Source organism: Marmota flaviventris, chromosome 2 (genome assembly GCF_047511675.1).
Source record: "Marmota flaviventris isolate mMarFla1 chromosome 2, mMarFla1.hap1, whole genome shotgun sequence".
Taxonomy (NCBI): Eukaryota; Metazoa; Chordata; class Mammalia; order Rodentia; family Sciuridae; genus Marmota; species Marmota flaviventris.
This window is the reverse complement of record NC_092499.1, coordinates 87308330-87323385: the sequence shown is the minus strand read 5'-3', so window position 1 is coordinate 87323385 and position 15056 is coordinate 87308330.

Genomic DNA, 15056 nt, shown 5'->3' with positions numbered 1-15056 from the left:
GTCTGTTTATTTTATTCCAAAAAATATTCTTAGGTTCCTAGTTATGTTCTGAATATCAATCAAGAAATCAGGAGACTTACTTTCTTTTATCTTCCCCAAATACCTAGTATTGAATCTTCAACGATGTTAATGGGTAGAAATGCCTTTGACCTAGTGATATCTGTTACCTCTCAGAAATCTGAAGAAAACTCATGTGAGTTTAATTCAAAACAATAATTCTAAAAAAGCACAAAATAATATAAAGATTCATCTATTTATGCTTTTTAATTTTATTTAGTTATTCATTTTGTGGCACTGGGGATGGAACCTAGGACCTTGTACATAGGAGTCAATCATTCTGCTTGAGCTATACCCAAACATCTAAGAAAATATGAATGTATTAAGCACTACTATTATTAGGTCTTTATCTTTTCTAAGCAAAATAATAGATAAATAAAAATATGGTTTAGAAAGTCTTTTCAAAGTTTTCTTTCCCATATTTGATGTTCTATTTTTATGTTTGCAATTTTAAAATTTGTCTTTTTTCCAGTTGCATGGAAATATTGTATGAATTTTATTTCCATACACATACTTAAGGGAAAAAGTCAATGAAACTCTGTATAAAATATACATTTGTCTATAGTGTTTCCCCAGCACAGATGTGTTAAACCAGCATTAATCCTTAAAGTGTCATGAAACAGATACCTAACTTTCTCCTTTCCCAAATTAGTAATATAGAATAACTCCCTTGATAAATACAAACAGGTAAATGTTGCTGGACTCTTTTATATAGAAGTATTGGTACACGTTCTTCCCTAGTAGAGGACTTGATGATAATCACAATAGCTCATGTTTATTGGATGTTTACCACAGGCCTCAGGCTCTGTCCCACCTCCTTTACATATGTTAATGTTAATCTTACTGCTGAGAGCTCCGTGATACTAGTAAGGAAATGAAAGTGACAGGCTTGAGTGGGTTTCACAATAAGAAAGTTGCAGAGCTCTGATTCAAAGTCAGGCCATGGAGTTGGAGAGCCCCACTCAGAAACTTGATGCTGAGCTTTCCTGATGAGTACTTGACTAAAATGTAACAAAGGGGAAAGGAACTATAAGAAAGATATGGACAAAGAGAGAAAAGAACATGAAGGATAAAGGGAGGGAAATAAAGGAAAATAAAGTTGAACAAAAAGAAAAGGAAAGAGAAAGGGGAAAATGATGGCTCGGTGCTATGGTACACACCTGTAATCATAGCAAGTCGGGAAGCTGAGGCAGGAGGATCCCAAGTTCCAGGGCAGCCCAGAAATTTAGTGAGACCCTGTCTCAAAATAAAAAGGGCTAGGTATGTGGTTCAGTGGTTAAGAAACCCCAGGTTCAATCCTCTGTGCCACAAAGGGAAAGAAAAGGAAGAAATAGTGAAAATAATTACCCTCTGACCCTTCTCATGCCACCAACCCAATGGCCAATTAAACAATTTGCTCATATCAGCACTAGTATAATGCACTGGATTTGGGATTTGGTCTTCCTCATCCTTCCTAGCCCTTGGCTCAGCTTTCCCTTCATACCCACATACAGACATATTTCTTCCAACTTGATTACATCATCCTGGCATCTTCCTGTACTGTACTTCCACAATTTACAAAAACTGTAAAAGATGTAAACTCTAAAAAAGAAAGATAGGGCCAACTAACTCTAAAATCATTGTCAGATTTGTGCTTTAAGGTATATTATAAACAAGTTGCCAAATATTTCCAAAGTATGCCCTTCAAATTTTCAAGAAGACACATTGTGTAAAATTTGGACTTGGGTTTCAGGTTCTTCCTAATTCACTAGACTCACTTCATCTTGAGCAATATAGAAAACGTAATGGGCAATCATTTCATGAAAATGGTTCTCAACTAGGTCAAGTTTATCCCCTACGATGCCAGAGGACATTCAAAGATGTCTGGAAACATTTTTAGTCATAGCTGGGGGTGCTGCTGGGAGGGGATGTTTCTGGCATCTGGTGGATAGAGGCCAGGGATACTACTGAGAACAACAAATTATCTGAAAATGCCAGTAGTGCCAAGGTTGAGAACCCTGTTTCATGAGGCAGTGGTTCCCAGGCTCAAGTGGAAGGTCCTCTCTAATGACGTGGGGATTTGTCCCCTAACAAATATCCAAGGACAGGCAAAAGTTTTCTCTTCATATTCTACTTTTTCCTTCCAACTCCTTCCTGTCTGGCCTATGGCCAGGGCATTCATTTAAACAACAACAATAACAAAAAATTGTGCAAAATAGAACTAGTATAAAAGTCCAAGCCAATATATTTAAGTGCAATTTCTTATTTTTTCTCTCTGGTCAGGGACTATTTTACAGAAGAATTTTATGAATGATATTATTTGGATGTCTTTATAAAGCCATGGATTAAAATGAAACTGAGCAGATGTTGTTGGGTTAAATAATAGAAGAAAGGAAAACTTTTATTCAACTGTAACTGCCTCAGGAATATTTATTATCCCAAAAGTAGACTAGAATTTTTCTTAAGAAAAATTAATTAACATATTTGAATGTTTTTTCTTTTTTATGTTGATTAGTGATAACATAGTATTTTTATGTATTCTAAGAAAATCAAAGTGTTTAATAGTAATAGAAATTTATGTGCTATTTAAAATAATATGTACCACATACTCTTTTTAATCCTATGTGCATTATTTCATCAAATCTCATGTACCTATTTATTTTAGTTTTTCAGTGCTGGGGTTCAAATCCAGGATACACATGTGAGGCAAGAATACTCTACCATTGAGTTACATACCAAGCCCTCAATATAACCATTTAGTAAATGTGGAAACTAAAGACCCAGAAAGGTGAAGTTATTTTCCCAAGATTATATGAGCTAGTAAGAAGCACACAAGGATTTGAATTTATGTCCTCTGACCCTGACCAAATTTATATTATGTATACAGTCTGATTCTGCCTATCTCATTATCCTCACTCACAAGATCATGCAAAGCATAGAATAAATCTTTTGGCAATTTAAAAATGCTTTCCTAAATAAAGCCAAAGTACAAATATGATAAATATATTATTATAGGAAATACATTATGTTCATTATAAAATACTCCAAAATAAAATTTTAAAAATGAGGGCTGGGATTGTGGCTCAGCTGTAAAACGCTCACCTAGCACGGGCGCGACCTGGGTTCGATTCTCAGCACCACATAAAAATAAGGGCATTGTGTTGTGTCCATCTACAAAAAAGATTCCCTCCCTCTCCCCTCCCCCGTCTCTCTCCAAAAAAAGAAAAAAGAAAATTAAAATTTTAATATTTCTTCCTATATCTTGATGGATCAGCATTCTGTGTACCTCTTGGGATTCTTCTACCCACTTCCAAGACCAATGGAATAATAGAGTATTTTTTGCTGTATGTGTCAAACTCAGAAACCTGGCCATGCTTCTTCAGAGAGTACCTCAATAGTAGCTTCATATCAGATCAGTATCAGATGACAATCTCCTTCAGACTCACTTAAAACCAAATGACCCAATAATGATTGCAGAATATGATCCTCTTCCATCAGGATAGTGCAAAGTGGCAAGAGGGAGGGGCTTCTGCCCTTTCATCATCCACCAGGATAAAAAAACAGTGTGACAAGGCAGATGTACACCACAAAATTGAAGGCTACCTAGCATTTCATTACAAAGGCATTAATCTCAGAGTCTCAAGGAAATATGTTTCTAATCCTTTCCCAGTGCATTGTCCATAGCAATTATTCAGTAAAATATGTACTGGGGTCACCCACTGAAACTGCAAAACTACTGCAGAAGGAGGGAATCTTGAGGGCATGAATTACATGCAGGAAGCCAAACTTAAACACACAATTAAGTTATTTGATTTGATTAACTTGGCCTAGAATGTTTCTAAAGCTTGTATTATTTTCTACCATTTCACTTACCAACACTCTTGCTCTGACTCTTTCTGTGGATGGAATCTTTTGTCTCAGGCCTGGAGCAGAGGTAATGGTGAGTGGAACTTGCCTCACATTCAGTGTAAGGGGGGAATAAGGTGGACAAATATATCAGTAATAAAGATATAATATTTTAATGCAATGATTTTTTAAAAAATAAAATTAATACAAAAAATCCATGATGCATAAAATATCAAGATTTCAAATAATAATAAGGGAGCCTGTCTTTCTCAGTTTTCTTGGGATTATGAAAGTAATATCCATTCTGTCTGATTTCTCTATGATTTACTTTCACATTTAGGTAAGATGATATTTCATTTAACTCCTTGATGGCCTAAATAAAAATGTCTTTGATTTCCACTCTAGGAAATCTCCTTTCAGCAGAACATCTTCTATTTTCAACTCTATTCCAGTTAAATGGCATCCTGCCAAGGAGAAATGTTCCTATTGGACTATCACTTTGGCCTTCACAGTTCTTTAAATCTTCATTTTTATAAATGAAAGAGATATTATAATATATTAAATATAACTATTTTCATCTTAATTAGTAAGTAGTTTATTGACTAAATGACTAACTTAATTTTTTAAATGGGGAATTTAATGTAAGGATTCTGCTGTGTCTCATTACATGAAGAACAGTGATATACTGGGCCTCAGATTAAACCAGTTGTGGATCTAAAAGTTGTCCTTTTTGCTCTTCTCCTGTAACTACTTTCTTTCTCATTTTGACATGTATATTACTTATATCAAATTGGAGAAGATGGCTATTGAAAGGCGAGTGACTCACCGAAGACATATTTAACTAATAGATTTTATTGGGGGACTGCCCGAAGGGGAAGAAAAGGAGAGATGGAGAGCAGAGAGAAGAGATAAGGAGGGCAGAGAGAAAGAGAAAGAGCAGAGAGAGGAGAGAAAGAAAGAGAAGAGGGCAAAGAGTAGAGAGGAAAAGGGCAGAGAGCGTGAGCTTGCAAGTTTGGGCTTAAGAAGGGTTGCATAGGCGACGAGGCAGGTGCTGATTGGCAGGATGACTCAGGAACTTCCAGTGGACACTGTATCCTGCAGGGATTGGTTGAGAAAACCTTTGAATTGGGCGGTCTTCTGCTTGGTGCCCTTTGGAGAGGAAGGGGATGGGAAAGGGATTCCGTGATGTTCTCTCCAGATGGAAACTTAACTTCAGTAGGGAGTCTCCCACACACCCAACAGCTATCAACCAGTTACAGTTTCAGCCACCAGAAAGAGATGGACACTACCTTTTTAACTCCAGTTCTTGAATCCTTGGAAAACACTTCTATTGACCTGGCATAGGTTGTGACCAAGGTGATAGTTAGTGATGTTGTCTCATTGTAATGACATAAATGATAGATTAGATGAGGGCAGGTCCCTTGTTAAGCCAGAACTTGGCAGATAACAGTATCTATATCTACCAAAGATATGATATAGTTCAAGGCCTTCATGTAATAGATGCTGCTGCTGAAGCTCAGAAAGGTGGACAGACCAAAGCTAGTGAGAAAGTCAGAGCTGGAGTCCAGATGTCCCAAGGGCTCGACTTCTGTGCTTTAATTCAAAACACTTTGACTGCCCGTTCACTAAGTGCCACACCCAAAATGTTTACTACAGTTGCCTGCTGCAGTAAACATCAGCACCAAGTTTTAATCCTTACTAAACTACTTTTTAGATCAAACAAATGGTCTTCTAAAAAGCAACTGTGTGTCTGTGCACACTAGGGATCAAATCCAGGACCTCGTGCATGTTAAGTGAGTGTCCTACAAACTAACTATACACCCAACAGCTTCCTTCCTTCTTTTATTTATTTATTTAATAATTATTGCTCACAATTTTCCTTATTTAAAACTTGAGGAAACTATCTCATTCCCTCTGCCTCTTCATTGCATTTCTATCTACATGCTAGTTGATTCTGACATAAGCTTTTCTAAAATCTACATGAAGAGGGATTACTATGCTAGACATTCAGTTAACATGTACAAGAGTTTTGAAGGGATACAGATATTTTCACCATATTGGAGGCACATTGTAAGTGGAGAGAAAAAAAATAAACACCTTTATTTAGTAGTTATGATATTGTATTTACTACTTTGCCTCAAGGAAGAACATTTGTATTTAAAGACTGTAAATTCTTAGGGAGTTGTTTAGGAAAGCCAAGAAGAAAAGAAAATTGAATTTTGACTTATAGCCAGACATCCCACTTTCCATTTTCTAGTTAAGTGAGGTCTAGAAGTTCACTTAGCCTCCTAATTTGTAAAAAAAGAGTGGAGACTAGACAATCTCCATTAGAATTATTTATAGTCCATACTCGTACTATGTTCTTAAAAATATTTGAGAAGACAATTAAATATAACATTCATCCCAGTTTCAAAATTCTACATTTTCATAATAACAAATGGTTTTACTGTGCTTCGTTCACAGGTAAGTAGTCTGCATTTTACTATTTATACACAGATCCTATGAGATCTAGTGATATTCCCTAAATCAGCCAGATTTCCTTGAAAACAAGGCGGGCTTGTCTCTGAATACTAGCATAGTAATAGGCTGCTGCTGTCGTTTTTTAAAAAATCTATTTAGGTAGCTAAAAAACATCTCACACTGGCCTTCCATGGGAAAATGCCACCCCTCCAAATGATTTCTTCTGTCCCTTCTCATATTAGAAGGCTAACATATGTTCCGAACATGTAATGCATATTGTTCAGAGTTTCCCACACATTTCATTCTGTGAAAATCTAAGAAAAGAGGGATGGGAAGAAAAGCTATTTCTTTTTGCTCACTGCATAAACCCAGTGCACTATACTTTATTACCTGGACACATAGTGCACTGCATATGTGTGTGTGTGTGTGTGTGTGTGTCCCCAATGTCAGAACATTTCTTATTGGATTCTATTAAAAAAAAAAATCTTGGACCCAGCATTTCCATACTGCCCTGTGTTCCCTTGACTACCAGAGATAGCTATGCCTTGATGGGTCCTAGAAGAGACAGCATGTGAAATGTGCCAGTTCCCAGAAACAGCATACAGTCCCTGTGGGTAGATTCTGGATAGACATTCCTGGAAACAACCACTCAGGACTGCTGCTTTTAGCAACAATAGTGGCTAAGATCTGATGCATGAGCCAGGACACTGTGCTGTATCTTTTCTAAGTCTCTTGGAAAAGGCACTGTTGGAGAGTACTTTACTGAGTGGATAGCCGAATACTGGTCTCCATGGAACATAACCATCAGTGTTTTCCCATTGCATAAGTGGGGAGTTAACCTAAAAAATGGCCACAGAGAAAACCTTCTGGAATAGCAAGTTGGCAAAGGGCATCAAAAACCCTCAAAAAATCCATAAAATTCATCTCAGTAATTCTCCTTAAAAATTTATCCTAAGGAAATAATATGTAGGATAGTGACCAGCACAAAGAATAAATGTAAGTCGTTATTTTAATTTTTCTTTCTTACAGTGCTAGGAATCAAACCAGGACCTTGTATGTGCCAGGCAAGCATTCTGCCACTGAACCACATCCCCAGCCCCTGTTATCTGTTATTTTAAAGATGTGCATCATATCATAATTTATAATGGTAAAAACTCAGAGTGAACCTAAATGTTTAAGAAAAGGAGCTTGATTAACTATATTGTATTATGTCTACATAATACATTAACAGGTATGTCGATATAATATACATACAGGTAGCCACCAAAAGATATGCCATGGTTTTCACATTTTAGTATGCATCAGAATTGCATACTTAGGAACTTGTTAAAATTGTAATTGCCCAGACCCATTTAAAGTATTTCAAAACTAATTGGAAAGTTCTATAGGTTAGAAAGAAGTTAGGCTTCATGTGAATTTTAAGCAGAAATATGCTTCAAGTATGGTTATTTAATTCAAAGACTTGCTGAATTTTCTTAACTAGCTCATATCTCCCAAATGATTAGTCCTGTTTCCAAAGGACCCGTTTAAATCTTTTAGGTCATTGCAAACAGGCTTGAGTATATCTATATTTCCTCTTTGTTTTTAAAAAGTGATATCATTTTAAAAAGTCTCCTCACCCTCTAAATAGTGTCATCCTCTTTTTGTCTCCTACATAGATAGATCCATCTATTTCTATCATCTATCATCTCTTTATGATCACCTCTCTAAAAAAAGAACATTTTCCAAAAGGAAGAGTCCATTTGGAGTAATAATACTTCATATTGGAACTATATTTCAATATGCCTTCTTTGGGAGCATGTTCATAACATCTGTATTGGCTCAAAGGTTGTCAGAAAACTGTGGCTGAGTATTGTGAAAGCATTTAACTTCCATCTCTGGAGGTTGTCCCAGCCCCAAGATAAATAGTTGTTTATCTGTAGTTCCTGTTTTGCTCAGTGCAATGTACATACTCAGAAAGTAGCCAACACAGCATTTATTTTCTTCCAGATGACATATTACTTCAAAAAAGCAAACACAATAGAGTGCATTGACATTGGAAATTCTAAGGTATTCTTTTTTTTTTTTTTCCTGGTTTTTCCTTGCCCCTTTACCAAACCATGGACCAGATTCATTGGTAGAAGAGTGACTCAGTAAGTACTGGTATGTTTTAGGAAGAGGGTTGAAGACCTAATTTCTTATTCCTTCCCACATAACAACTTCCTTAATAAAAGGCTTACATATATGTAATGTTTATTTGTTCTAGGCATAGCTTTAAAAGCTTTAATTCATGTTTATGTATTTAATTCTCACCCTACAAAGTGGTAGTATTATGATCTCTCTTCTATAGATGAGGAAACCTTACCCCAGAAAGGCTAAGGCACTTGCCAAAGGCCATATAGTTAAATGTATACAAATCCCTGAGGATCTCCAGTGACCTTCAGTCTTCAATCTTAGGTATACTAAGATTTGCTTCAGCCATTAGAGAAATTATGAATGCATGAAAGAATGAAAAGGACTGAGTGGTAGGAGATGCCTTAGGGCAAGAAAAGGGAGAGTTCTAGAGGTTGCAAAGTGCAACTATGAGAAAGGGAGCTTGGTCAGAAATTCTGCTTATCCCTGACTAGCTAAGGACTCTCAGTAAAGGTATTCCATTTTTCTGAATCCCATTTTTCTATTTTATAAAAAGCTGATGATAATCCACTTTTAATTGTGTTATCATAATTAAAGAATTACGCATCGTAGGCATAGAGAAACCTTAGCTGTCATCTACCCCCACCCCAATCAAAGGCAAAGCAAGACAGCTGAGGGTATAGCTCAGTGATGCTGAGCTACAAGTTCAACAAGGAGACCCTCAGTTCAATCCCCAGTATCTACAAAATTAAATAGACATAAATGGACTTTTAAAGAACTTTCCTTAGGACTGGAAAACAAAACAAGCCAACAAAACAAAAACCTAAAAAACAAAAAAAAACACCAGTGATATTCATAAACAATTTGCATAATTTGAAATGTTCTTTCTTACTGTGCCCTAAACTTTATATATTCTCCTTTCTTCCTACTCTTTTTCTTCCTCCTCCCAGTTCATTTTCTCCCTTCATTTCTTAGAACACTTTTTGAAAAATTCCAGCTTTGACTCAGCTAACTAAGAGGGAAGAAAAGTAACTTTCTACAGAGGCCAAGAAATCTATGGAAAGCAGAATGCCCTGGGGGACACCCCAGCTGCAAAACAAAAACATGAAAAAGCTGGCTGAGCTGGGAGAGGAATATTCCAGAGGGAGGACTGTGGTGAAGACTAAAAAGTACACTCTTTCAGGTCTGGGATATATTTGCTGGGCTTTACAGAGACCTACTTTGCTTATATTGTAATTGATTTATTCACCAGAGAGTGGCTTTGTCTAGGCCATCTTATACTTCTTTTGTACTCCCTGAGTCTCAATGACCACCCAAATTACTGATTAGAATAAGAAAGCTCCTCTTGGAGCTTTGGTTCTGTCTTGTGTAGAATCGGGAAAGAACTGGGCCTTGGGGCCAAAGAGCCCTAGGCTGAACATCTACCCTACTACTTATTAGTCAGGTAACCTTGAACAAATTACTTAACCTCTCTTTCTTCATCTGTTAAGAGGGAGTAAGAATAATAACAGCTTATAGTTTTGTTGTGATAATTAAATAATGCATGTAAAACATTAGCATAGAAGTGGAGACTAAGAAGTATTCATTATATTGCAACTACTATTATTATTTATCTAGTTTTTACTCTCACACAAGTGCTTATTTTCTCAGTTAATAAGGATTTATTGGACAAACTATGTGAGTGAAACAAAGAAACTATTAAGAAAAAAAACGCATAGTAAAAGGTTTGCTGCTTTTCAGGAGGTTGAATAATTTTTAATGTTCTAGATTATGTTTTAGATTTAAACCAAGAAGGGCAATACAGAAACTTGAAAATAAATATGATGGGTGTGGTGGTACATGCCTATAATCCCAGCGGCTGGGGAAGCTGAGGCAGGATTGCTAAATTCAAGGACAGCCTTAGTAATTTAGCGAGGCATTGAGCAACTTTGTGAGACCCTGTCTCAAAATAAAACATAAAAACGGATGGGGATGTGGCTCAGTGGTTAAGCACCCCTGGGTTCAATCGCAAGTACCGCCCCCCCCCCAAAAAAAAAAGAAATACAGTGGTATACTGCATGATTGTTATAATGGTTAGGATATTTTTTTTGCATATGCCATTTCTGATTGTCTTAACTATATTAGTAGAATACCATGTTATTTGATTCTTTAAAATAACAGGTTTAGTTTCCATGAAACTAAAATAGTTACTTGAAAACTGAAAATTCAGTTTGATTTTAAAAACTGGAAAGGTATTTAGGTTCCCCACTCCTTCTACTTTCCACCAAATTAGCAACTTTTGGAGTGACTAAGGCTATGTAGCAGGTGACTTTCTACCTCTCAGTGTCTTAATTATTTTTATTCCACTTCAGTCAAATATTTTTTATGCCTATACAATGGAATAGACACCTGGGATTCAAAAGTAGCAAGTTACATTTTAATCTTGGGGAAAAAAATAAGACTGCAAATGAGTTGAGTATGTGGAAATTTTGCTTTTGAGGAAAGTGGTTGTACTTAGGACTGCTTTTTAGAAATCTAGAGTGTGAGCAGTTTGGTCATTCCTTCTGTGTCCTGGTTATAGAACTCCGTGTTCATTTGTATTCCAGGTTGTTGGTTTATTAGGTTAGGTGGATATTTATTTTCCATCTTGTGAATGACAGGCAAAATTTATGTCTCAGAGTCTGGAGCTTGGGTGAACCATTTGCTAGGGCCCTGAAAACTACCTTTCTCTGTCACACAAGCAGTTGTTGTAATCAAATTGGCTCCATGCCTAGAGCAGGCTGTGTGACTCAGTGACAGTTGCAATCAGAGCATGGAGTTGAGACAAAGAGGTCATAGATCAGGAAATCACAGTGATGGTAGCCAATTGGGGTTAGATAGTTTGATATAAGTGGAGGTTTTTTTCCTAAAGAATTTTTTTTTCTGAAAATATCATTCAGCAAAAACACATTAAACCCTTTTTCTTTTGCATGAGATTTAAGCAAATTTTTGTCCTTGTATTAAGGACATGGTTCAACACTAAAAGTCATTCTATATTAAGAGTAAGTTCCACATATTATAACATTCAACATTTCCAGTGATTTTTAGATCCAAACTTGGTCAGTTTAGGGCATAAGTATCTACTTTCACTTGAGTTAGACTCACTTTTTGATGTCATTTGATTTTTTTAAGAAATTTTATAAAGAGGAAGATGGCGGCGAGGGGAGTGCATTGCCCCCGTGTGCTGCTTCACTGTGTGGGAGTATGACAAGTCAGGACGGCTAAAGGATATCTTGTTAGGAATTTCCAGCAATAGTGGGGTGCTCCGGAACCTGGAGGAAGGATTTCCATCGCACGAGGATCAGCTACGGGGACTCAAACGCGAGAGGTTTGTCGCACGGAGGGTAACACTGCTTATTCAGCAAATCGCCCCGCGGCTAGAATCTGCAGCGTGCGATGGGATAGAGACGCAGGGTTACAGCGCTGCAGTTTTTGCCAGCCGCGCAAGCACCGTACTCAGGGCTGAATTCTGGGTTCGAGACGGGGGAAGGAAGCGGTCCATCTCGGTTCTCCACACCGGTCAGACCACAGAGGAGGCCAGCAGCCACCATGTTGGTAAACTGACGTCACCACCCCTGTTTTCGACTGACCGCAGCTCATTCAGCCATAGAACAGGTAATTTCAGGCTGCAATTCGCCTGCGGCTTGCAGACAGATTGCTAGGGCTCAGCGCCTGGGTGCTTCTTAGAACCTGATCTTATCAGAGTGAATACCCAGCGCGGGGCGGCCGAGTTCCGGCTCCCGGAACTGAGCCCGCGGGGACTGCTTCTTGGAGCTTACATTTATAGGAGCTTACACCGAGCACGGAGTGGCCGAGTTCCGGCTCCCGGAACTTCCCTGGCCCGGGGCTAGGAGCCCGCAGAAACTGCTTCTCGGTCCGGGTCCTGCTGAGGGCCGGTCAGGACTCACCCGGTGCTTTGGTTGCCCGGCAAGGGGAACGAAATGCTGCCATTCGCATAGGATACCAACATGGCAGAGATCTGACGTCTGCAGAAAGCGGCGGAGGAGGGAACTTCATCAATACCAGTGGTGACATAAGCAGTTGGTCTCCTGGTAGGGGGGGTGAGGCACAGTCACCCGAGTCTCCTCAATTTGTCGTCAAGCCAGAGGGAAGGAGCCGGGCCGCCGCCAGCGCCCGGAGCAGGCCCAGCGGCTCACCAGCGTGGTGACCGCGTGACCCCAATTGGAGAGGGGGCGGAGCGGAGCCGCCACCCGCAACCACAAGGTGGGCAGACCCGCGACCCAGTGGTACATGGGCGTGGTAGGAGGGGCAGGGCAGAGCCGCGGTTCGCGCTTGCAAGGTAAACAGACCTGTGTCAGCCTGGCGGGTCAGGCCCAGTGGCCTGCCAGTGTGGTACACACGTCACCCCAACTGGAGTAGGGGCAGAGCAGATCCTTCTCCCACGCCCGGATCAGGCCCTGCCGGTGTGGTGGTCACGTGACCCCAATTGGAGTGGGGGCGGAGCGGAACCACCACCCGTGCCCGCAGGGTGAGCAGACCAGTGATCAACCTGCAGATCAGGCCAAGGGGTCCGCAGGCGTGGTAGGAGGGGCAGGGCAGATCCGCCGCCCGCGCCTCCAAGGTAGGCAGACCTACAACAGACCAGCGGATCCGGCCCAGGAGCCTGCCGGCGTGGTACAAACACCACCCTAATTGGAGTAGTGGCAGAGCAGAGTCGCCGCCCGTGCCAGGAACAGGCCCAGCGTCCTGCAGGCGGGGTAGCCACGACACCCTAATTGGAGTAGGGGCAGAGCAGAGCCTCCACCCGTGCCCGAAAGGTGGGCAGATCTGCGACCGACCAGCGGGACAGGCCCAGTGGCCTGCCGGTACGACAGACACGTCACCCCATTTGCAGTAGGGGCAGAGTAGAGCCGCAGCCCGCGCCTGCAGGGTAGGCAAACCTGCAACCGACCGGCGGATCAGGCCCGGTGGCCTGCCGGCGTGGTACACTCGTCACCCCAATTGGAGTAGGGGCAGAACAGAGCCGCCGCCAGCTCCCAGAACAGGCCCAGTGACCTGCCGGCGTGGTAGCCACGACACCCCAATTGGAATAAGGAGAGAGCAGAGCCGCCGCCCGCACCTGCAGGAAAGATACGCAAGCAGTATGAAAAGACAAGGAAAGAAAGGACCACAAGCAATGCAGGTCAACGCAACTTTAGAAGAGGTAACAGCTGCAGCAGATGGAATGTCAGATAAAGAATTCAGGATATACATGCTTCAGATGATCTGGAGTATCAAGGAAGACATTAAACAGCAAAATCAGACAATGAAAGATCACTTCGACAACGAATTACGCAAACAAATCCAGGAAGCAAAGGATCAACTATACAGGGAGATAGAGGTTATAAAAAACAAACAAACAGAAATCCTAGAAATGCAGGAAGCAATAAACCAACTTAAAAACTCAATGGAGAATACTACCAGCAGAGTAGAACACTTAGAAGATAGAACATCAGACAATGAAGACAAAGTATTTCAACTGGAAAAGAACATAGACAGCTCAGCAAGACTGTTAAGAAACCATGAGCAGAACATCCAAGAAATATGGGATAACATTAAGAGACCAAACTTAAGAGTCATTGGGATACAGGAAGGTACAGAGCTCCAAACCAAAGGAATGAGAAGTCTATTCAATGAAATAATACAAGAAAACTTCCCAGACTTGAAGAATGAGACAGAACCCCAAATCCTAGAAGCCTACAGGACGCCGAATGTGCAAAATCATAAGAGATCCACACCTAGACACATTATAATGAAGATGCCCAACATACAGAATAAGGAGAGAATTTTAAAAGCTACAAGAGAAAGGAAGCAGATTACATTTAGGGGTAAGCCAATCAGGATAACAGCTGATCTTTCAACACAGACTCTGAAAGCTAGAAGATCCTGGAATAACATATTTCAAACACTGAAAGAAAATGGGTTCCAACCAAGAATTGTGTATCCAGCGAAATTAAGCTTCAGGATGGAGGATGAAATTAAAACCTTCCATGATAAACAAAAGTTTAAAGAATTCGCAGCTAGAAAACCATCTCTTCAAAACATCCTCGCCAAAGCATTACAGGAAGAGGAAATGAAAAATAACAATGAAAACCAACAGTGGGAGGTAGGACAGTAAAGGGGGGGGGGAATAATCAAAGAGGAAAACAAACCATGTTTAGTAACAGAAATAAACAAATATGGCTGGAAGAACAACCCATATCTCAATAATAACCCTAAATGTTAATGGCTTAAACTCACCAATTAAGAGACACAGGCTAGTAGAATGGATCACAAAACAAGACCCAACAATATGCTGCCTACAGGAGACGCATTTGATAGGAAAAGACATACATAGGCTGAAGGTGAAAGGTTGGGAAAAATCATATCACTCATATGGACTTCGGAAACAAGCAGGAGTGTCCATACTCATATCAAATAAAATAGATTTCAAGCCAAAGTTAATCAAAAGAGATAAAGAGGGACACTACATACTGCTTAAGGGAACCATACACCAACAAGACATAACAATCATAAATATTTAAGCCCCAAACAATGGTGCAGCTATGTTCGTCAAACAAACTCTTCTCAAGTTCAAGAGTCTA